The sequence below is a fragment of the Xiphophorus couchianus genome, chromosome 12 (genome assembly GCF_001444195.1).
Source record: "Xiphophorus couchianus chromosome 12, X_couchianus-1.0, whole genome shotgun sequence".
Taxonomy (NCBI): Eukaryota; Metazoa; Chordata; class Actinopteri; order Cyprinodontiformes; family Poeciliidae; genus Xiphophorus; species Xiphophorus couchianus.
This window is the reverse complement of record NC_040239.1, coordinates 8,778,773-8,801,580: the sequence shown is the minus strand read 5'-3', so window position 1 is coordinate 8,801,580 and position 22,808 is coordinate 8,778,773. Positions and strand designations below refer to the sequence as shown.

The following is a 22,808-nucleotide window of genomic DNA, read 5'->3' as shown; positions in this document are numbered from 1 at the left end:
AAAGTTTCAGTCATATCCTTTGTATTTGTGTGTTTTTGGTGTGCTTATAAATCTGAGAGATAATAGACATCTGCAAACAACGAACAAAACTGCAAGCCCCCTGGGGGTTAATTTTTCCATTAAAAAAATAATCTGAAGGGACGTTCGAAGAGGCAATTGATGTGTTCAACTTGTGCTCACAGGAATCAGCTTGTTAATTAAGCTTTTCAAGCCTAAAATCTAAGGTCAGTGCCCATATTTCTAATGTCAATGTCCCCAATATCTGGTCAAAGAAGTTACATGAATGATCAAGGGTTCCTGAAACACATGAAAGCTGAATGATATAATAGAACTTTATACCAATCTGATGGGTGAGTAACCTACATAACAGATTAAAAAGTCTTATTAGCTTACTATTATGTTTATCTATTCAATAATTTAGCAATAAAAAGGGTTGTGAACTAAAAAAAAAGTTTCTTATTTTGTCTTTATGTGGTTTTTAGCTAAATGTAATTGTGATTAATTAATTACAGACCCTGCAATTAACTCAATTAAAAAAGTTTAACACAGTCCAAACACTAAATAAAAGAACCATTTTCCAACAATGGAGTATGGTGTAAAATAGTGGGAACATCATGTTGTGTAGCTGTTTTTCTGCAACAATAACTGGTGCACTTCACAAAGTAGACGTCATCATGCAGAAAATCTTGAATTAAGACTGGGAAAGAACTCGATCTTCAAAATGGATAATGATAATAAGCATATCAACAAATACTTTACTAAGTGGTTTCAGGACAATAAATGTACTGTCTTGGAGTGGCCATCACAGAGCCCTAATCTAAATGACATGGGTATTTGAGGAGAGCAGAAGAGGTTTGTGAATGAACAAGGAGGTCTACACACCTTACTCAGTTACACTGAGGAATAGGCCAAAAATAGAAATATTTTGGTTATTACCTAGGGGGAAATGCTGCAACAACACTTTTACTCTTTTACAACTCTCCATAAAACAACCTCCTGTAAAACAGAAATGACTGACATGTTTTAAAATCAGAAAGCTACAATCCTTAAAGCACACTGGCAGAAAAAGAATTAACCCTATGATGATTTTTTTTAAAGCCAGAGGAGTGTTTATGGTTCTAGACTACATGGCTGGTTTGTTGACAATGGTTCAGACAAAACATGGGTAATCTCTCTCTGTATTATTTGTGTGCTTGTTGTGCTAATGTCATAACATAGCTGAATGTAAACATTATAAAAACATCCTTACCTAAGCAGCAGAGAAAACCATGGAGAACATTTCATCCTAATCTCCCATAGTTTTTCATTCTGACATTACTCTGGGGAAACATTTGCTGCTCAAGAACAGCATCAGCTTATTCTGTGAACAAAGCACTTTCAGCCGCTTCCCAGGGGATTTTAGCAGGTGAGAAGCATTTTTATACCAGTGGACATATCAAGCTGTTTTCTAAAGAGAAGTTAACATTACACCCAGGAGAGATCTAAAACCCACCAATTATTCCATGTACTATTGTTAAACTCAATGAGGTCAATGAGATCTTTACTGGACTATTCATCATATTCCCCTGTCAGTTCAATTCTCAGTATAAACAAAAGAATGACTCCACCCGATCGTGGAGGAAAAGTTTCAAACAAAACAATAAAGTTAGAAAATTACTCAGACAACAAGCGATGTATGGATAGCTGACAATGTTGTTTTTTCAGTTAAAGCCAAAAAGGTGGCAGTAAACCAAATGTGATCACTTTGTTTCCTCAATCTAATTGCTGATTGTTTAAAAGCAACAATTCTCCTTTAAAAGCCTTTTCCACTTCTATCAGCAATAGCATTCTTCCTTTTGCATCATAAAACAGAGTTGATGCCTTTCTACACTGTCTCCCCCTGTGGAGGAAATACTGAATCCTGATTGCAACCTGTGTCGAGTTTCCATAATATTGGAAGAAGTCGGATGCAAGTGCATCTGGACACACTGAGCATCCGACTGCTGGATAACTGTGTCAACTATTTCTTTACACCAAGAAAAGACAAAAAAAGACTGAATCTCAGCAGAAGACTTTTTTTCTGAAGAAAAACTCACTCAATTATCAGCTGTGTATAGCTGTGCCCACAATGACACATCCTGATACATTCTATGTGTCATTGAGGAGTTGCGCTTCCTCCATGAAGAATGAGCTTACTCACAATTCTGCCCAGGAACAAGAGAATGAATAAACAGTGGGATCACAACACCATCTGACCAATGGAGATACAAGTCAGTGATGATCTGTGTATTTTTCAGTATGATGGAGCACCATCTCATGAAGCAAAGCATGTAAAATTTGGAAAACTTTAGACATGTGGCCAAAAAACTCCCTATGTGTTAGCCCCATTGAGAAGTGGCCAATTCTGAAAAAGTGGGGAAATATGCACAAAGTGTCAAATCCAAGGTCTGATCACCATGAACACTGAAAGTTAAAGCATTTCAGAGAGAATTACAGTAATTAGGAAGAACGGACATGGGCTGCCACCTTATCGTGGTGGAGGTGTTTGAGTGCCCCAATGATCCTAGGAGCTATGCTGTCTGGGGCTTCATGCCCCTGGTAGGGTCACCCAAGGCAGACAGGTCCTAGGTGAGGGACCAGACAAAGTGCAGCCCGAAGACCCCAATGATGAGTAAAAACATTGGACTTGGTGTTCCCTCGCCCGGACGCGGGTCACCGGGGCCCCACTCTGGAGCCAGGCCTGGAGGGGGGGCACGATGGCGAGCGTCTGGTGGCCGGGCTTTTACCCATGGAGCCCGGCCGGGCTCAGCCCGAAGAGGAAACATGGGCCCCCCCTCCCATGGGCCCACCACCCGTGGGAGGGGCCAAAGGGGTCGGGTGCACTGTGTGATGGGTGGCGGCCTAGGGAGGGGACCCTGGCGGTCCGATCCTCGGTTGCAGAAACTGGCTCTTGGGACGTGGAATGTCACCTCTCTGGTGGGGAAGGAGCCGGAGCTAGTGCGTGAGGTCGAGAGGTTCCGGCTAGAAATAGTCGGTCTCACCTCGACGCATGGCTCTGGTTCTGGAACCAGTCTCCTTGAGAGGGGCTGGACATACTTCCACTCTGGAGTTGCCCAGGGAGAGAGACGTCGGGCAGGAGTGGGCATACTTGTTGCTCCCCATCTCGGCGCCTGTACGTTGGGGTTCACCCCGGTGAACGAGAGGGTAGCATCCCTCCGCCTACGGGTGGGGGGACGGGTTCTGACTGTCGTTTGTGCTTACGGGCCGAACGACAGTTCAGATTACCCACCCTTTTTGGAGTCCTTAGAGGGGGTTCTGGAGAGTGCTCCTCCTGGGGACTCCCTTGTTCTGCTGGGGGACTTCAACGCTCACGTGGGCAACGACAGTGAGACCTGGAGGGGCGTGGTTGGGAGGAACGGCCCGCCCGACCTGAACTCGAGCAGTGTTCTGTTGCTGGACTTCTGTGCTCGCCATGGATTGTCCATAACGAACACCATGTTCAAGCATAAGGGTGTCCATATGTGCACTTGGCACCAGGACACCCTAGGCCGCAGTTCGATGATCGACTTTGTCATCGTTTCATCGGATCTGCGGCCGTATGTCTTGGACACTCGGGTGAAGAGAGGTGCGGAGCTGTCCACTGACCACTACCTGGTGGTGAGTTGGCTCCGGTGGTGGGGGCGAAAGCCGGTCAGACCTGGCAGGCCCAAACGTGTTGAGAGGGTCTGCTGGGAACGTCTGGCGGAATCCCCTGTGAGACGGAGCTTTAACTCCCATCTCCGGCAAAACTTCGAACACGTCCCGGGGGAGGTGGGGGACATGGAGTCTGAGTGGACCGTGTTCCGTGCCTCCATTGTCGAGGCGGCCGATCGGAGCTGTGGCCGCAAGGTTGTCGGTGCCTGTCGCGGCGGCAACCCTCGAACCCGTTGGTGGACACCTTCGGTGAGGGATGCCGTCAGGCTGAAGAAGGAGTCCTATCGGGCCTTTTTGGCCTGTGGGACTCCGGAAGCAGCTGATGGGTACCGGCGGGCGAAGCGGCATGCGGCTTGGGCGGTTGCTGAGGCAAAAACTCGGGCGTGGGAGGAGTTTGGAGAGGCCATGGAGAAAGACTTCCGCACGGCTTCGAGGCGATTCTGGTCCACCATCCGGCGTCTCAGGGGGGGGAAGCGGTGCAGCACAAACACTGTTTATAGTGGGGATGGTGTGCTGCTGACCTCTACTCGGGACGTTGTGGGTCGGTGGGCAGAGTACTTCGAAGACCTCCTCAATCCCACCAACATGCCTTCCACTGAGGAAGCGGAGCCTGGGGACTCTGGGTTGGGCTCTCCAATCTCTGGGGGCGAGGTCGCCGAGGTGGTTAAAAAGCTCCTCGGTGGCAAGGCCCCGGGGGTGGATGAGATCCGCCCGGAGTTCCTTAAGGCGCTGGATGTTGTAGGGTTGTGTTGGTTGACGCGACTCTGCAATATCGCATGGACATCGGGGGCAGTTCCCCTGGATTGGCAGACTGGGGTGGTGGTCCCCCTGTTCAAAAAGGGGGACCGGAGGGTGTGCTCCAATTATAGAGGGGTCACACTCTTAAGCCTCCCTGGCAAGGTCTATTCAGGGGTCCTGGAGAGGAGGGTCCGTCGGATAGTCGAACCTCGGATTCAGGAAGAGCAGTGTGGTTTCCGTCCTGGTCGTGGAACACTGGACCAGCTCTACACCCTCGGCAGGGTCCTGGAGGGTGCATGGGAGTTCGCCCAACCAGTCTACATGTGTTTTGTGGACTTGGAGAAGGCGTTCGACCGTGTCCCTCGGGGAGCCCTGTGGGGGGTTCTCCGGGAGTATGGGGTACCGGGCCCTTTGATACGGGCTGTCAGGTCCCTGTATGACCGGTGTCAGAGTCTGGTCCGCATTGCCGGCAGTAAGTCGGGCTCGTTTCCGGTGAGAGTTGGACTCCGCCAGGGCTGCCCTTTTTCACCGATTGTGTTCATCACTTTTATGGACAGAATTTCTAGGCGCAGCCAAGGTGTTGAGGGGATCCGATTTGGTGGCCTTAGGATCTCATCTCTGCTTTTCGCAGACGATGTGGTCCTTTTGGCTTCATCAGATCGTGATCTGCAGCTCTCGCTGGAGCGGTTCGCAGCCGAGTGTGAAGCGGCCGGGATGGGGATCAGTGCCTCCAAATCCGAGGCCATGGTCTTGAGCTGGAAAAGGGTAGAGTGCCTTCTCCGGGTCAGGGGGGGTGTCCTGCCCCACGTGGAGGAGTTTAAGTATCTCGGGATCTTGTTCACGAATGGGGGAAGAAGGGAGCGGGAGATCGACAGGCGGATTGGCGCAGCGTCTGCTGTCAAGCGGGCGCTGTACCGGTCCGTCGTGGTGAAGAGAGAGCTGAGCCAAAAAACGAAGCTCTCGATTTACCGGTCGATCTACGTTCCCACCCTCATCTATGGTCATGAGCTTTGGGTCATGACCGAAAGAACGAGATCGCGGATACAAGCGGCCGAAATGGGTTTTCTCCGTAGGGTGGCTGGGCTCTCCCTTAGAGATAGGGTGAGAAGCTCAGTCATCCGGGAGGGACTCAGAGTAGAGCCGCTGCTCCTTCACATCGAGAGGAGCCAGTTGAGGTGGCTTGGGCATCTGGTCAGGATGCCTCCTGGACGCCTCCCTGGTGAGGTGTTCCGGGCACGTCCCACCGGGAGGAGGCCCCGGGGAAGACCCAGGACACGCTGGAGAGACTATGTCTCTCGGCTGGCCTGGGAACGCCTCGGGATTCCCCCGGAAGAGCTGGAAGAAGTGGCCGGGGAGAGGGAAGTCTGGGCCTCCCTTCTGAAGCTGCTACCCCCGCGACCCGACCTCGGATAAGCGGAAGAAGATGGATGGATGGATGGATGGACATCCCCTAATCTGACAAATATTAACTACATTATTTTGAATTGACAGCAAAAACAAGCTTTTCAAAATCTGTATGTTTTTTTTTTTTGCAAACCATTAAACATGCAAAGAAAATCTATCCCCATTAAAGTCACCTAACACATCATTTGTGTCACTGTATGAAAGTTGCCCCGACAGTGATGTGTGTTTGGACAGCTGTGAAGCAGACCACCATTAGGCCTAAGTTTTGTTGTTCTTGAATATTTTCATATCTGCTTATCATAATAGCTTTATTTTGAATTGGTGGTCAACATTTTTGTTGGGTCACAATAATATTTCACAACAGAATGACATCTCAAGTTGGGTAAAATTAACCGCTTAGTTTATGTTTTATTTGTCCAAGCGTTTTTTTGTGAGGAAATGATTTACATGAACTTTTACTAGCAGTACAACTTAGCCTAAACCTTTTATAAATACATTTTGAATACAGTTAAACAAGGAAATCAGCTGGTGATGGGAATCAGCCAATTTAAGCTTGCTTTGGTGAACAGACAGTCAAAACAATAAACATAAAAAAAGAAAAATCTAATAAATAAACACCTCACGGCAAGTGCTACCAGGTCACACTAACGCCACTCTTTGCTGCAAATGCTGTTTCTTAGCAAAACTGTGTCAAAGTTAATCAAATTTGGTATAAGCAAATTGTTGAAAATAAAATAAGTTGAAACACAAAGATGCCAGAAGCCGTTTAACAAGAAACCTTTTTCAAAAGACACATCAAAGTATGTCAGGCTGCAAAAAAGTGAGCAAGAGCAAGACTTTGTGGATAAAACGATGTTGGCTCTGGAATAGTTGTCAGCTTTTTGGAAAGCTGAGTTATGGTACAGACCTGGAATCTCAAGAAAATATGCATAAAGACTGTTGTCATAAATGCCAACTGCCATAATCAATGTCTCTTTTAAAATAATAAATAAATAAATAAATTACTGTACAGCAGAAACGGCTCGCAAAGTGGTATGGACTCATCTACTAATATGAATAATTACCAACAAATGAAGTAGGATGGAAAACAAATAATCCAAAGAATTCCTATATTTTCTTATATCATCAAATAGACTAAACTGAATTGGCAGTAATTGAAATCAGCTGTTCAAAACTTCCACAAAACCAAACAAATTAATCAGTAAATAAATGCACATTCTTGGACTGCTTTTCTGAAGAGATGCAACTTGTAACCATCTCTAGCTGGATAAAGATAGCATAAAAAGTACTTATTAAGAACTGCTCTGGATGGTAGTCTATAAAGATACAGTGTTTCAAATCTACAGACAAAAAAATATAAAAAATAATTGACGCTTCATCACTGAGTGCTTAATTGATATCTTGACTTCACAACTAGGTTTAATGATCCATTTAATTTAGCAGTGCGCCTGCTTTTTTTCCATGTGACTACCAAAAAAATGGGCAAATACTGTCTAACAAATAATGGACCCATTATGACAACAATGAGGAAAGCAAACGCTGTCAGTGAATAGCGTCATTTCATTTCTGTTTTATTCAAAACAGAATGACTGAAATGCAATTGTCTGCTGAAACCAGTTAGATCTAATCACATAAGGTAATGTTATGAAAAAAAAGACAGAGACCGCTGGTCACTGACAAATGCCCGCACCAACCAGGCTCACTCCTCTGAGGTGTCACATTTCCACCACTCACTCTTGTTGCTAAAGGCAGACAGGAGAAGGAATGAATTGGCTAGAAATAGCATTGTCACATGAGCGAGTGCAGTGACCAGTCAGCCAGCTGCTCATCCTTACATGGACTACTGCCCCGTCCACCCATTCTCACCATAAAATACAAAAAGGCCACAACATCATCAACACCACAGTCTTTGTCTCTTGAGTAGCTGAGAACATTCTTCAAAATGGTGGTAATTTGTAAGCATTGGACAAATTACTAACAGCACAAACACAGAATGGTTTGCTATTTTAAGAGCAGATTTTCCATGCTATTGTCTGCATCTTCTGAAACACTTTGCCACCAAACATTTTTCTAAACCTCACTGACCTCAGGCATTAGAAGCAAGGTTTTGACTCACTAAAGTTGAGAGGCTCCAAAAGCAGACCTATGACTGAACATGAGGAAGAAGAAAAGGAAAATGATAATGACATCCATGGCATCTATTCTACCTTTAGGAACAAAACCACAATGCCTCACAATTTAGCAGTAAGCCTCGTTATTAGCATAGTTAACACGAGGCCTGCGCCCAAACAAGAGATGCTCTGTGACAGTGCAGTGATACACAGAAGGTTACCAGTAAGACCACAAAAAAAGCTCTCAGGGGCCAAGTGGAGTGCAGAAAAGGGGTCAGAAACACAGCAGATCGAGCCAATTCCACCTCTCTCCCACTCACACATTTCATACTTTTTAAAAAATTTGCAGTTAAGTATTTTTAGAGTAATTGTGTGAGGTCTAGGTTAGTAATTGTGTAGAGCTGTACAATATATTTAATTGCAGTTTTCACAATAAAATTGTATTGCAAGCACAAAGGACCCACGGATATATTTCAGGCATCACCTGTGTGGCATTTTAATGATATATTTGCCAAAGTGGCTGTTCCATTGACATTTCATTCCTTCCTACTTTTATTTATGCCTGCAAGCAAACCATTTTGGATCTACATACTGTTTAATTCTTTGTGAACAAGTAATTACATGCAGTATGGAGAGAATCAATCAAATCTAATGAAAACACTAATAGCATAAATTAATTTAATTGTATACCATTTTCAGAAAATGCTCAGTTAGATCCTATTTCCATTTCTTTTGATTCTGATCCACATTTTAGTCTGTTAACTGAAAATTATTTTAAATCAAGAGCTGTCAAGGCGGAATGAAACATCCCTGGGCATATGTCAATATTTCAGCTGCAGATGGTGTCATTTTTACCCCTCAAAAAAGTCAGAGACGAAATGACTAATACTACAAAGGTTTGAAGTGGCAAAGGGAAAAAAAAACAGTGCATTATCAAAGCAACAACCAATAAAATGCCATGAAAGTATCAATTACGTTATTGATATAAAGTATGGTGTATTTCTGCTCTTGCCAAAATTAAGTAAAGATCAGAATTTGAGAAATATATCATATTTTGTGTCTTTGAAGCAGCTACAAAAAACATTCCTTCAGTTATCCCTCATTAAAAGGTTAGACAAGAATCTCCTCGCTGCATTGAGAGCAGGAGAACTAACAGGCAGCAAATGGCCAAGAACATAATTTAATTACAAAAAGAGTTCTCGCTGTAAATGCCAACATTTTTAGAAGAATGTTAAAGATACCACAATCAATAACTCAGGAAATGTCAAATCAAAATCAAATCAAATCAATTTTTATTTATATAGCACATTTTTAGCAGCAAGGCATTTCAAAGTGCTTTGCATCATTACAAACACAGAAACACAATGCAAGATAGAATCAACAATCAAAACACAGCATTAAGTCAAGTTCCATCAAAAAATTTGTAATTGATTACATTTCAAATACAATTCTAAACAGGTGGGGTTTTAGTCGAGATTTAAAAGAAGTCAGTGTTTCAGCTGTTTTACAGTTTTCTGGAAGTTTGTTCCAAATTTGTGGTGCATAGATGCTGAAAGCTGCTTCTCTTTGTTTGGTTCTGGTTCTGGGGATGCAGAGCAGACCAGAACCGGAAGACCTGAGAGGTCTGGAAGGTTGATGCAACAACAGCAGATCTTTAATGTATCGTGGTGCTAAGCTAACAACAGTATTTTAAAATCTATTCTTTGAGCTACAGGGAGCCAGTGTAGGGACTTTAAAACTGCTGTTATGTGCTCTATCTTCCTGGTTTTAGTGAGAACGCGAGCTGCAGCATTCTGGATCAGCTGCAGCTGTTTGATTGATTTGTTGGACAGACCTGTGAAGACGCTGTTGCAATAATCAATATGGCCGAAGATGAATGCATGGATGAGTTTCTCTAGATCTGGCTGAGACATTAGTCCTTTAATCCTGGAAATGTTCTTCAGGTGATAGAAGGCCGACTTTGTAGCAGCAAATCACAGGGTGATTGAGGTTTGTTTCTAAGACAGTGCAAGGCTATGTAAAAACAAAACCATAACAATTACTTCAGCTAGCAAACATTTTCATTATGCTTGGTACTGAACAAGAGCTCACTAGAAGCCTTTACATCCAAACAATACGAATTTGGCAAAAGAATCAGAGTTTATGGTGACATTTGCTCCAATTAAAATCTTAAATGATTTTTTTATTGTTTTTCCCCCCCTTCACTTTTTGTTACTCTGACCCTTGAAACGTGACTCACATTAAATAAGAGCCTTTCTGTTCCCTCATTACAGAACTAGCTGTTTGTTCAAACACACAAGGTGCATTTTAAATACTTAATATCTTAATTTTTAACCAGCAATATTGGCATAATATTTGCACCACATGATCAATTATTCTAACCAGGCTTTTTTTACTGCATGGATTAGCATAATTAATACAAGCACAACAATACACACACGCAGCATGAAGATCCACACTCATGTGACACTGCCATAGCAAAACAGGGCTCCGACATAACCGAGTCATTGTGCTCTCAGGGTGAGGTGGGCTGATCAGAGAGGCAGACTGTTCTCCGACTGCGACTCTCCTGATCCCAGTGCCAACTGCCCTGCCACCCACAGACTCTGACACACCCACTGGCAGAAGGGCCAGCCTGCATGGAGCCACGCCATCATGGAAACCGAACCAAAGAGCATTTACAATGCTTCTGTTTTTTTCTCCTTACTCCTCTCCTTAGTTCTCAGGGTCAAAATATTTTATAGTTATACAATCTGACATTTATAGAGCTCATTTGCTCATTTAAAAATACACTCGGCTCCTACTAGTATATGATGCCAAAAAAAAAGCTTGGGATATGTGAAGTTTCGCACATCTATGAACTGAAGCTTTTGCCAATTATTCCTCACAAAACAGTTATAGTTCATTTTTTTAGGGCTGGAAACAGGTTCTAAACTAGATTTAGATCTGGACTTCAACTTCATTGATGTCTCTCTTGTGTGTCTCCCTGTGATGGATTGGTGACTGGTCCAGAGTGACCACTGGCGAAAGGCCTGGATGTTTAAAGCAGGACAGAAAAGTAAATATGTATCATACTTTATTAACCTTAGCCATGGCATATCTTGAAAGAAACAAATAAATATCCTTTTAGAGAAACACATCGTGCATAGAGTAAGACTAGAAAGTAATGTAGTGTGACCTGCTCCTATTCCCCATATGAAGGACACCTGCTGTGGGCAAAAGCCTTAAGGTGAATTTGACACTGATCTGAAATAAAGTGGTGACTCATTAATAGCTCACAGTTCTTAGAAAATAAGACTTCCTAATAACATGTGTACTGAGAAAGAATACCCCCATGAAAATCAGTCTCCTTTCTCTTTAACATTCTGTTGAATATGAAAATAGAGCAATACCACTTCTGTACATGTAAACACCAACTTCTTTTGACACCCAAGTTCAAAAAACCCTGCATGACACAAGCGCCAGATACCCATGTTTTCTTCACATAAAACATGCAGTTCTGCGTTTGTGATGAGGTTTTTGGTTTTATGGATAGCATTGCCCCCTTTGACCATGTTGTGGCTGAACACTGTTACGCAGAACCAGCTATTTAGAGTGAATCACTCCTTCCTTTTTCTTTTCCAAAAGGATTATACTCACAAAAGGCAGGTCAAAGTACAGTCAAAGTATGCGTCTTCTGAACCCGCCTTAATTCCCCAAGATAATAGCCGAAGTTCTAGAGACTTTCAATGAAAGGCCGTACGCCAACAGTCGTATTCATGTTTGAACATGGCTAAATCTGTCGCCCGAAACAGAAGGAAATCCTGATTCCTAAAAACCAAAGCATCCAACTGTCCACATGCGAGAGCTATATTTTGATTTTAAATCCATGCACAATTCATGTGAAACCCAGGCAAGCATGCTTGGAGGAAGTAAAACATTTAAAGCCATAAACAAGAATGTATGGAGACAGAAACCAGTTTCACTTTCCTGTTTGTCCTTGCTTTGATTAAAAAAGGGTACAAATGGTAAGATTACATTAGCATGGTCCAAAAATGTGTTGGTATGTTGTCAAACACTGTTGGGATGGTAGAAGGAGGGGCCAGCAACATGTTCCTAAGAAACGTGTCAACAAAACTCCAGACAGTCCACTCCTATGTTTATGCCTAGCATGTAAAAAGAAGGAAGTCATTAATTTAACTACCTTATCATATTGCAGGTCCATATCTGTCTTACAGCTTTTAAAACGAGCCAAGATACAGCAATTAGTGCTAGGCACTCCCAGCGGGGAGGTTTGGCTGTGTCAAACAACTGATGCTCATATTTATAAGAAAAGCTTTTCATGAGGAATAAATAACTGAAAAAAAATAACATAAAGCCAAAGCAGAACCAAACCTTCTTCTTTCACATACTTTCTTATCGCTGTAGTCTAATCAATAATTAACCCATGAAACCTCATTCTGGCTGCTATCCGATCCACAGTATGCAAGTAGAAGATAACTCAAGATATATTTATCATACTTATCAGTGTTATGAAATATGGAAATAGCTTGTAAAACACATGATAGTAGCATCTAAACCAAGTACCATCATATGATTTCTAAAGCTCTTTTGTAGTTTTATAAATGTTTACTGTGCAACAAATAATGTAAAATGATCAGCAGATGAAAATACTGTTATACTGAGGAATACATTTGATTTACTCCTCTCTATTTCAAAGAGTATTTTGAAAGGTGATTAATTTACTTATTTTTCTTTCATTCCAATTTTAAGCATTTCAAGTCCATTTTGGCCCATTTTTAATGAATTGACTGTACAATAAAGTCAAATTTACAAGCCAAGCATCTGCAATACTTGTCTTTTGTACTCCACAGATACAGCAGTCTGTCACTGAAGGAGCTCTCCTGTTCTGCAACAGCTTAATGCATGGGGTGGGACCTGAACTGGACTGAGAGGGCTTCCCGGGACAGAGCTGGCCTTCCTGATGAGCTAATTTATCCGCTTCCTCCCAGTCGTAGATAAGCTGCTTCTCTAACAAACTACGCTGAAACTGATGGCTGATGGTACCCGATTCAAAAAAGTTCTCCAAAAGATTTCAATCTTCTTAGCAGTGAAGGTCTGCTCTGACCCATCCTTTAAAGAGCATCAGTGTTGTGGCTCCAATCCAGTTAATTTCTGAGGTGACACCCAGGAACTTATAATAGTCCAGTTTGTCAATGTCAGTTCCAATATCAGTGTGGTGGGTTTGCACCTGCAGATAAGGGTTACAGGTCAACGAGGGAAATCTTGGGATTCCTTCTCTAGCCTATTCTGGGAGATCGCACCTCATTCAAGCCTGGATTGACCCTCAACCTAGAAGTACAAACAACGTTTTTCTGTTGAGAACCATGAACTCAGACTTGGAACCACTCCAGTAGGCATTGAAAGTCACAGCTGGAAGATTACAACAAAACCTACATTATTTGAAAAAAGCAAAAACAAAACCCTGATGTTCCCAAACCTGAGACCCTTTCCTACGTGACTACACCTTAATGATCTTATGCAAGATCACCACAAACAGCCCAAGTAGAACCCAGCCCACACCCACAACAAGAACAACTTTTTACTGAGTGCAGACACAGCTCCTGCTGTGCATAGGTGTTAAACTCCAGGTTTTGAGAGCCAGAGTCTGCAACATTTAGATGTGCCTCTGCTGCAACACACCTGAATCAAATAATTAGGCCATCAGGACTCTGAAGAACTTGTCTACATAAGTAAAATTGATTGTGGTGTGTTGAACTAGTGGCACATCTAAAAAACCATGCAGGCCAGTGGTCATTGAAGACTGGAGTTTGACACCTCAGCCTTATTGCATCTCAAGCCTCCAGTCACACCACTGACAAAAAAAAACTCTTAAGCAGGCATGGTCACAAGCCATTTGCAAATCTACAAAACCCATGTAAATTGGACAACTCCTCTGAGTCTCTCAGCAACTCCACAAAGGTATAGAGCTGGTCCACCATCACTTAAAGCATGGTCCCTTGATAGTTGGAACACATTCTCTGGCTTCAGAATTTTACCTTGTAGGAAATCAATAATAAAAACGTCTGGAAAACATATTTTTCCATACTCATGCAGACACGTCTTTTTGAATCAAAAGGTTTCCAGACTGTGTAAAGGGTGTATGTAAATCTGTAAATCAACTTTCAACTCAAACCTCAAGTAATAACTGTGTAGCCCCTTAAAGCTCATTATCCTCCTTTCTCACACGTAAATAGAGCCGCTTGTTGCCAATGCTGTCAAGTGTCACTAGCCTCACGCTTTGTTTTTTAACTTTGTATTGCTGTTTCATAATATACTCACTAGAGAGCAGCCTTCAGTTAGCTTACAAATTTACAGAAAAGTTTCAGACATTAGCAAACATGGGGTGGAGGGCTGTCTTTCCAATTTATTACATTATAGCCTGCAAATGGAGAGGTTCCACCATTGCTAACGCTGTCTTCATCAACATCTTTATCCTTTTTTAGTATTTTTATCCTGCACCACACTGTCCCCATGATTATTGGTGGTATTGCTTCGTTTGTTGGGTTTGGGTATGCATCTGGAAGATTCCAAATGACTAACTTGCACAAATTGAACACACAAAAATGGACAGAACGCTGCATCCAATATGTGTCTGCGTATTTAACATCAAACACAAATTGGTGTTTTGAGTCAATGCAGCCAAAAGGCACTGGTCATTTAGTTTTTGCAATTTTGTACCTGATGTTTTCAGTTGATGCACCTTTCTCTACACAACAACATAATTGTGGTGTAGCAATTATGTTTATAAGTTCATACAAGCCAAGACAAGTGATCATTTAAAGTAACTTTTAATAGTGTGATTAAAGTCTAGTGCAAGCCGATACAGCTATGCAACTTCAGTATGTAACATTTACTGCCAGAAGGTTGCTCGGTTATTTTGGTTTGATGAAACCAAAATAACCAAACATAACAAAGTTATGTTAGGGTCATAACAAAGTATGACCCTAACATACTTTATTAGCGTCAACTGGCCAGTAGAGTAATTACAACCAATACAAATGGAATCAGGTTGTAATACAAACTCTCCACACAATAATACATAACAAAATTAAATTATATGCAATCATTTTCTGACTTGTTTGTCTCCACAATTCACAAAAACACTCAACTAAAATAAATTGTGGTTCTTCCTCTGGCACACTAAAATGAGTTTAAACCACAGCAATAGCATCATAGATAATTTTAGCTATTTTAGAACCAACAATTTCAATAAAATTAAAAATGAAATAAAAAAATCTATATACCTTGATATAGGTAACTGGCCCGTGCCTATTCTTCACGCAACCCTCTACTGTGGGTGTAGATATACTTGGAAGAAAATAGCCATAGAAATAATGAGACGCAATGCAGTAATGACAAACTTGTTATACTGCATACAATGTCCCGTTTGTCTGTGCAGTTGTAACTCCTGAAAACAATTCAAACTGACATTATTAAAACACTGAAGCAGAAACAGACCGGGTTTGGGAGATAGAAAGATCAAGGGAAAGTCTCCTCAAGCATTTCTGGCACTTAAACAATCTTTTCTTATGTCACTACTATTATTGGGCAATGGGGAGACATCGGCGTCACTTAGTGCGCATGCTCAGAACAAAGATTACTCTGAAAAGCTCAACAGAGGAAAATAAACTCGAGTGATAAACAACTAATTGACTTGATAGGAGGTGAATGCATCTCTTGGATGCCTAGTTTCGTCTTTAGTTGGAATTTGCAGCTTCTCTTAATCGTTAAAGTACAGCGGTCAGGCTATAAATTAAGGAAAATGACTTGGTGCTATTGTCAGCTGTAGAGTCAACACACGTGCAGCTCCATTCACTCATATCTGGAAACATTTTTCACTAAAATCATATAGAGATGAAAGATTGACACTTATTTTATCTTAAACGTGCAAAAATGGCGAGGAGTTAGAATAAGCAACAGAGAAATGCAATATGTCACTGTGGTTATTGTGGCCAGCTAATTTAAATATTTGTGCATTTAAATGCTGTATTCACACTCAGCAGGCCCGTTTTCTTCCTAGAATGTAGCCCACACAGATGCCAAGCACACAAGAAGAACCGCTAACCGCGACAGAAATCCCACCGAAAGGACAAATCCACATGGTCAGCGGGGTTCTCTAATGATAAACAAAATGTACTTACCAACGAAATAGGAAACCGCAAGCGGAGAAATGTCCCACCGTTCCCTATCCGCCTCCTACTTCTCCACGCCTGTCTGTCTTCTGCGTGTGTTTTCCCAGAACAGCGTCTACGTCGGCTGCGTCGAAAATGTCAAGATTCCAGCAGTGGCTGACGGTTCTGTCGCTCCAGTCCGACCCCGGTTGATTACCCTCTCGACTCGGCCAAATCATGCGACCATGGTGCCCTGAATGTCGCCTGCTGCTACTGCTCTCATCCGGGCGTTTGCGGGAGGAGGGGGAAGAGCCGTCCGTCCGTTTCAGCGCTACTCTGGATGTCAGATTTGAGATGAAGGAGGGCGGGCAGGGGGAGCATATAGAGAGGCAGGAAGGGAGAGAAAGTCAATCTGGTCATTGCACGGAGACAGCATATAGTGGGATGAAATATTTTAATATCTGCAAGACATAGGTTTTTAAAAATGTTGAGTAGATCTACATTTTCCCGGAATGCACATTTTATTATAACCTGAAGACATATTAATCTCTTAATAGATTTCTACTAACACTGCTGTAAATCAGTGATAGATCCATGTGAATACCCATTCACTGTGTTTATTTATTTTTTTGCACTGTGAAGTCATTTTGTTCCATTGCACCCACGCGTGTAGTCTGGCTTATTCTTTTCTTGAAACATTGAGAAATGTAAAGATGGAGGGAAATAAAGATCCACTTCTGGAGACTTTGGAGGCAATTAACCCATCAACTTACCTTTGTACAGATGGATGTTTCTGTATGGATGTCCCGACCATGCGTCCTTCCCAGACGGACCTTTCGTGCACTTTCACCAAGACAACAGTAATGTTTGGGTCATAGTGTGGGGGACCAGTTGCTGGGGACTTTAGATCAAGGAACTCCACCCTTGCATTAAAATATGATTCTATTCTCTTTCCTATGAATATTTTGTTTTGTTATTATAAAGCACTGTGTTTCATTGTCCATGTTAAGCTGAACATTCATACATGGTAACTATTCCGGCTGAGAGTGAAATGAATTTAGAAAGGGATCAGTTTTTAACAGGCACTTAGGGCAGCCTTGGGTCCTAAGTTTCTGTGTTGTAACCTCAGTAGAACATAGTAGCCATAGTGTGACGCACGTCGGATTTATGAATGTTGTTTGTATTTTCAGAAAAAAAGGAAGGTAAAGAAAATTTACAACCACAACCATGTCTCGACATCACTATGGACCTCACCAAGCTCCGCCCACAACCGACCCACGTGACCGCAAGTCTCACAAACAAAGCATCCAGGTGCGTTGTTTCTATGTAAACATGACTAGATTAGGGCATAGTTTCTACCGGATTTTCACAATATATCAGCTACTACAATGGCTAGAGGAACTAACAAGTTCATGTCATCATCTGGGAGGAGGTTACTGGTTTCTCAGTCACAAGCTGGTTGCAAACCTGAGGCCAGCAGGTGTCAGTCAGTTATGGTAGATCTGACATTTGGTTTGATGACCTCAATATGAGAAGCTACAGACTGATAGGAGGAACCAAAGAGCTCTGTAAAGGTAAAGGCAAATCTTCTGAAGTTGGGATATAATTAATTTAATTTCACATAATTACCACGGTAGAAGCCATTTGTTGTGTATGAAATATATTTGTTCTATTTGATGTTTGTTGTGAATGACGTTCACTCACAAACGATCAAGGTAATTAGTCCAACGTTTAGAAACTACAGCGGCTGTAATGCGCCACAGCAAAGGGAAACAAAGGTAAAATAATCCGAACAGGTGATCAACTCAAAACCACTCACCTTGTTACTCTCTCTATCTCTTTGTAGTTTAAGCACACCTGTTACCGTAGCAACCGCCTGCGCCCCGAAAGACGAGCAAAGATTAGGTTAAAAACATAACATTCAATCCATTACGATATCAAGTTTCCAGGCTTGATATTTATTTCTCAATTATTAATCAGCGCTTCCCTGAACACAGCGATGGTTGATTGACTAGCTGTACTTGGTGCTAACGTGGCTAACATGAGTAACAGTTTAGTCCAAAGCCTCTTCTGCTCAAATAAAATCTTTAGTGTATGTCAGATACAGACACATTGGATATTGATCTGCTTAGCTAACGTAAGACTGTGTAGCAGACAGGCTTCAAGGTGTAGAAGTTGTATCAGTTCTGCCATTATGCTGTACTTAGCTAATGGGAAGCGTGTGTTTATGAGATGGCCACGCACGTGACCACGATGAATGGGCATCAGCCAATGAAAAGCGGCCCCTCTGGTAAGGTCCATTGTTCGAGTGGGAGTCTCTTCTTTCTTGCGTTAAGCTACACCATAATAGTTTAACGCATGACAAAACAGAGGTAGATTATGTAGAAAATGTTATATCAGCCTTAACTGTCTCGTCTATTAATTTAGGAGGGGATGCATTTTAATTTCTGAGCCTGCCAATATCTGCATCCCCTGTTAATTGTCCTGTTGATATGAAAGTTATACCAGTAGCTCAGAGAACAAGTATGATTTTGTGGAAATGGCGAAATTCCTCTTAACTCTTTATTTCTCAAAGTTAGGAAGGGGATGCATTTTTGGCATAGGAAATTCTTAGTTTGCTGATAGCTGCATGCCCTATCTATTTTCCCCAAATATTATCCTGTTGATATGAAACTCGTACCAGCAGTTCAAAGAACAAATGTGATTATGTAAAAATTGTTATTTCACTCTTAACTCTTTATTTCTCCATGTTAGAAGGGGGATGCATTTTTCAGCAAAGCCTATTTATTAGCTGCCAATATCTGCATTCCCTGTCTATTGTCCTATTGATATGAATCATATACGAATAGGAATTAACAAGTGTGATTTTTGGTGGAATATTTTTCAACAACATATTGAACAGACTTATTATTTACGTCTAACTCTGTTCAAAAGTAAGTGTTTTCTCCTCCGCTTTAGGTTTTTCTGCTATTAAGGACGCAGCCCTGCATCTCCAACACCGAACCATGGACTCCCTAGTTTACGTGCAGCGGCTCTATATCCCTCCTGTACTACCCGATCCATAGCCTTCACCTTAAAAGCGGCATCTTTTTCTTCGTGTTCTTTCTATGATGAGGGGTATCAATCAATCAATCAAATTTTATTTGTATAGCACATTTCAGCAGCAAGGCATTTCTAAGTGCTTTACATCATATCAAACGCAGAAACACAAAGTCATCAAGTGGGGGGTTCTTGCTTTTGCATCCATAAAAGGTTTACCGGTTACACTTGTACTGTGTTATACAGAACGAAATACCTATTGGTATTTTTATTCCCACTCACGCTCACAATCACACAGTTTAAAACGATGTAAACAGCCTTTCAACGAGCTTCCGGCACGAGGCTCCGTACACCTCTTTCACGGAATTTCGAGCAGGGACTCCGTCGTCCCTCACCGATTTTTGTGCAATTCTATGGTACCTGTTAGTGTCTAGAATTTACAGGGTTTCGGTTACGCCCAATGACCCTCAGTCACTCGCCGTTTTTCTTCCGGCACGAGGCTCCGTACACCTATTTCTTCTACTGAGTTTGAAGAAATTTCTCCATCGTGCCTGCTGCTAGCATGTGCTTGTTCTAAATAAAAATTAGCGCTTTCTTCTTTGATTTCCAATTTTGACTTCCAACGATTCACTTCCTGCTAAAGAGCCCCCTGGTGGTTGAAGAAAAATCTACCGGGCTATAAGCCGCATGATTCAAAGCGTGGGGAAAAAAGTAGCGGCTTATAGTCTGAAAAATACGATGTGTGTGTGTATATACATATATATTTGCAAATGCTATCACCTTTGCAGGTGTCAGAGTGTGCTGTTTGCCAGTCTGCAGGACATAAATAAAGGACTCCGTTGAGCACACCCCAATAAAGGTATTGGTCTTAACAAAACAATTAAAGGAATATTCTCTGTTACTCTACTTTGACAACCATAGCATAACACTAAATGAAATGTTTAAATCCAATCTGTTATTGTATATGTTTTTTCCTCTCTTTTTATATAGGTTTCACAACCGTTTGAGCTTTTTGGAATGGACCTAATAGGGAAAGTGAAAACCACCGAAAGTAGAAATCATTACATCTGCGTGATGACTGACTATTACACCAAATGGACACAGGCATACCCGATTACCTCATAAACAGCAGAAGAGGTCACAAAACTAATACTTAAATTTCTTTCAATTTGAGGTACCAAAAACTCTGATCAAGGCACAGAGTTTGTGAATTCGGTAAAGTTTTATTTCATCAACATTTCTGTTTTTCAAATATGACATGCAGTTCTTTGACTTATGAATTTTTACGGTTGTGACAGATAAACAAGAACGTCTGTGAAAAACTTGGGATTGAAACGAGTCTCTGCACACCGTACCATCCACAGACAAACGGTTTGGTAGAAAGAATGAACGGCACTATCCAATGGTGACTGTTGCTCATCTACAATTAGAGTCCCAATTTCACAAGTTTTAATCATATTATAATGTTAATATTAAAATATTTCTTTTCAGATCTCTGTGCAAACTTGTGGGGTCCAAACCAGAAACTTGGGACGAGTTTCTGGACACAGTAATTGTTGGAGCTATTTATTCTTTATTTCTTTATCCATTTGAATTTTGTTAGTTTATTCTTAAATTTCTATTTTTTGTATTATTTACAGAGTAAATTTACAGGTTAATAATTGTTGATTCTATTTATCTTTTGTTTTATTAATTTTCTTATTTATTCTTTCTGAGTCAGACAGGAAGTAAGGTGGGTCAGTCCACTTTCTATAAGTGTAGGGGCCTGGTAAAGGACCAGCAGGCATTTGGGTTTGGGGCCTATGGTTTTTTAACAGAGCAAGAGAGGTAGCATGAGAACAAAGGAAAGTTTGAACTCTGTAATTGTTTGCTGAAATAGGAAAATAAATCATCCAGAACAATCAACAAGTTTGGACAATGAATCTTCTTTTGCCTGCGTACAGAAAACTTGACCCCAGTGCCTTATAGTGGCTTGATGGAACTGTCATTTTATGTTTGGTTTGGCAAACAATGGCCACTTCAGTAATGTTTGGACATTTTATGTTTGTGGTTAATAAAGTGTTGTAATTCATTTTCTACTTGTCTATGTCTTTTCTTTCTTAGATTGATCCAGAAAAATTCAAGGTAATTGTGAGAATTATTAATAAAGTCACCATTGGAGGCAACAAGATGAGTAAAACAAGAAAAAATGTTTTATTATCGAAAATGGAATAATTGGTTCACTAGAATGTTAATTTAACATTTTATCCTCTCGCCAAGTGCATTTATGAGAAGGGATGAAAGTATCAAGGTGGAAATGTGAAACAGTCCAACATGCCATCCAGCAAGATGTTGTTTCATGTGGTGTGTTTGATCTCAAAGTGCTGTTTTCAACAAAAATGTGTACTTGACTAGGATTACTTATTTTCTATGTAATGTGGAACATTGTCTGTTTACAAGTCAATTTATATAACCTTAATGTCTTCTATGCTCTCTCTTTCCACATACATGTATACCTACAGATAGATAGCTTTATCTTTGTCATGATTTGTGGTTTTGGTGATGATGAGGGTGGATGCGGTGGAATCAGGTTGCAGAGTAAATGATGGTTTTAATGGTGATAACAAAGAGTACAAAAAGTCCAGTCAGCACAGGTGAGCATTTAGGCAAGGAACTCAAACACTAGTAGTAACTGGAACAGAACTAGCCAACAACAGATAGGACCAGGATCCAACAAGGAGCAGTGAACACAGGTGGGATTAAATACACAAGGGGTAATCAGTGAACACGAGACACAGCTGGGAGCAATCAAGGGCAAAGAGACAACACAGGAACTAAATTGACACACAAAAAAACCAAATCCTCACAATCTACCAAGATGTTTGTATAGATGTTACTTCATGTCCTGGTTTTGATGTAAACATAAATGTCAATATGAAAGTGGTGGCCTACTAAACACATTGCCATTAATCTGATGCTATTTTGTATGAGTAGAACTTTTAAGATGATGAACAGTTTTGGCTAACTTAAACTGTGCATTTCTGCCTGAAATAGAATGTAGTTTATGAATTCTATTGATTTATTACATGGTTGAGTCATCTTAATGTCTATTGAAAGACTTTAAAAAAATTAAAAATGTTTAATTCTTCATAAAACCAAAATATAAATTGTTTGTACATGTTTTACATTTATCACGGTTGCATTGTCAGATCTATTTCTTTTAGTATCCTTGCAATAGTGACAATAGTGAAATTATGATAACCGACAGTTAAATACAAAATAGAACAATTAATGCATAACATTAAATAATTAAGTTACACAAAATGGACATGGAAGTTTCAGATGACCCACATCCTTATTTTCAAAAAACGCATGCCCCTGTTAGAGAAATAAAGAGCTAAAAGTAAAATAACATTTTCTATATAATCACATTTGTTTGCTCTCTTAACTGCTGGTGTAAGTTTCATATCAATTGCATAATATTTGGTGAATATACAGTAGAGAGGCCATGCAGGTATCGGCAAGCTAGTGATTTGCTAGGCGAAAAAAATGCATCCCCCTGCTAACATGGATTAATAAAGAGAGAAAAGGGATTTCACTTTTTATACATAATCACATTTGTCCTACGAACTGCTGGTAAGAGTTTCATATCAATAGGATAATACTTGGAGAAAATGGACAGGGCATGCAGAAATTGACAAGCTAATAATTG

The 22,808-nt window shown here is 41.2% G+C and overlaps 1 protein-coding gene and 1 long non-coding RNA gene across 3 annotated transcripts in view; one reads left to right on the top strand and one right to left on the bottom strand.

The window, feature by feature from the left end:
* slc20a2 (solute carrier family 20 member 2) overlaps positions 1–16,439 on the bottom strand; it is a 56,929-nt gene extending 40,490 nt beyond the window's left edge. Inside the window, exon 1 of one of the 2 annotated variants that reach the window (XM_028032681.1) lies at positions 16,109–16,439. The gene's annotated coding sequence lies outside the window, so the exon portion shown is untranslated. The remainder of the gene's footprint in view (positions 1–16,108) is intronic. The other variant, XM_028032677.1, reaches the window with a different exon arrangement.
* A 3,381-nt stretch (positions 16,440–19,820) lies between these two features.
* LOC114154926 (uncharacterized) lies at positions 19,821–21,022 on the top strand. The gene is made up of 4 exons (XR_003597651.1): positions 19,821–19,976; positions 20,108–20,332; positions 20,416–20,522; positions 20,609–21,022. It is a non-coding gene; the product is annotated as an uncharacterized LOC114154926 (long non-coding RNA).
* The last annotated feature ends 1,786 nt before the right edge of the window (positions 21,023–22,808 follow it).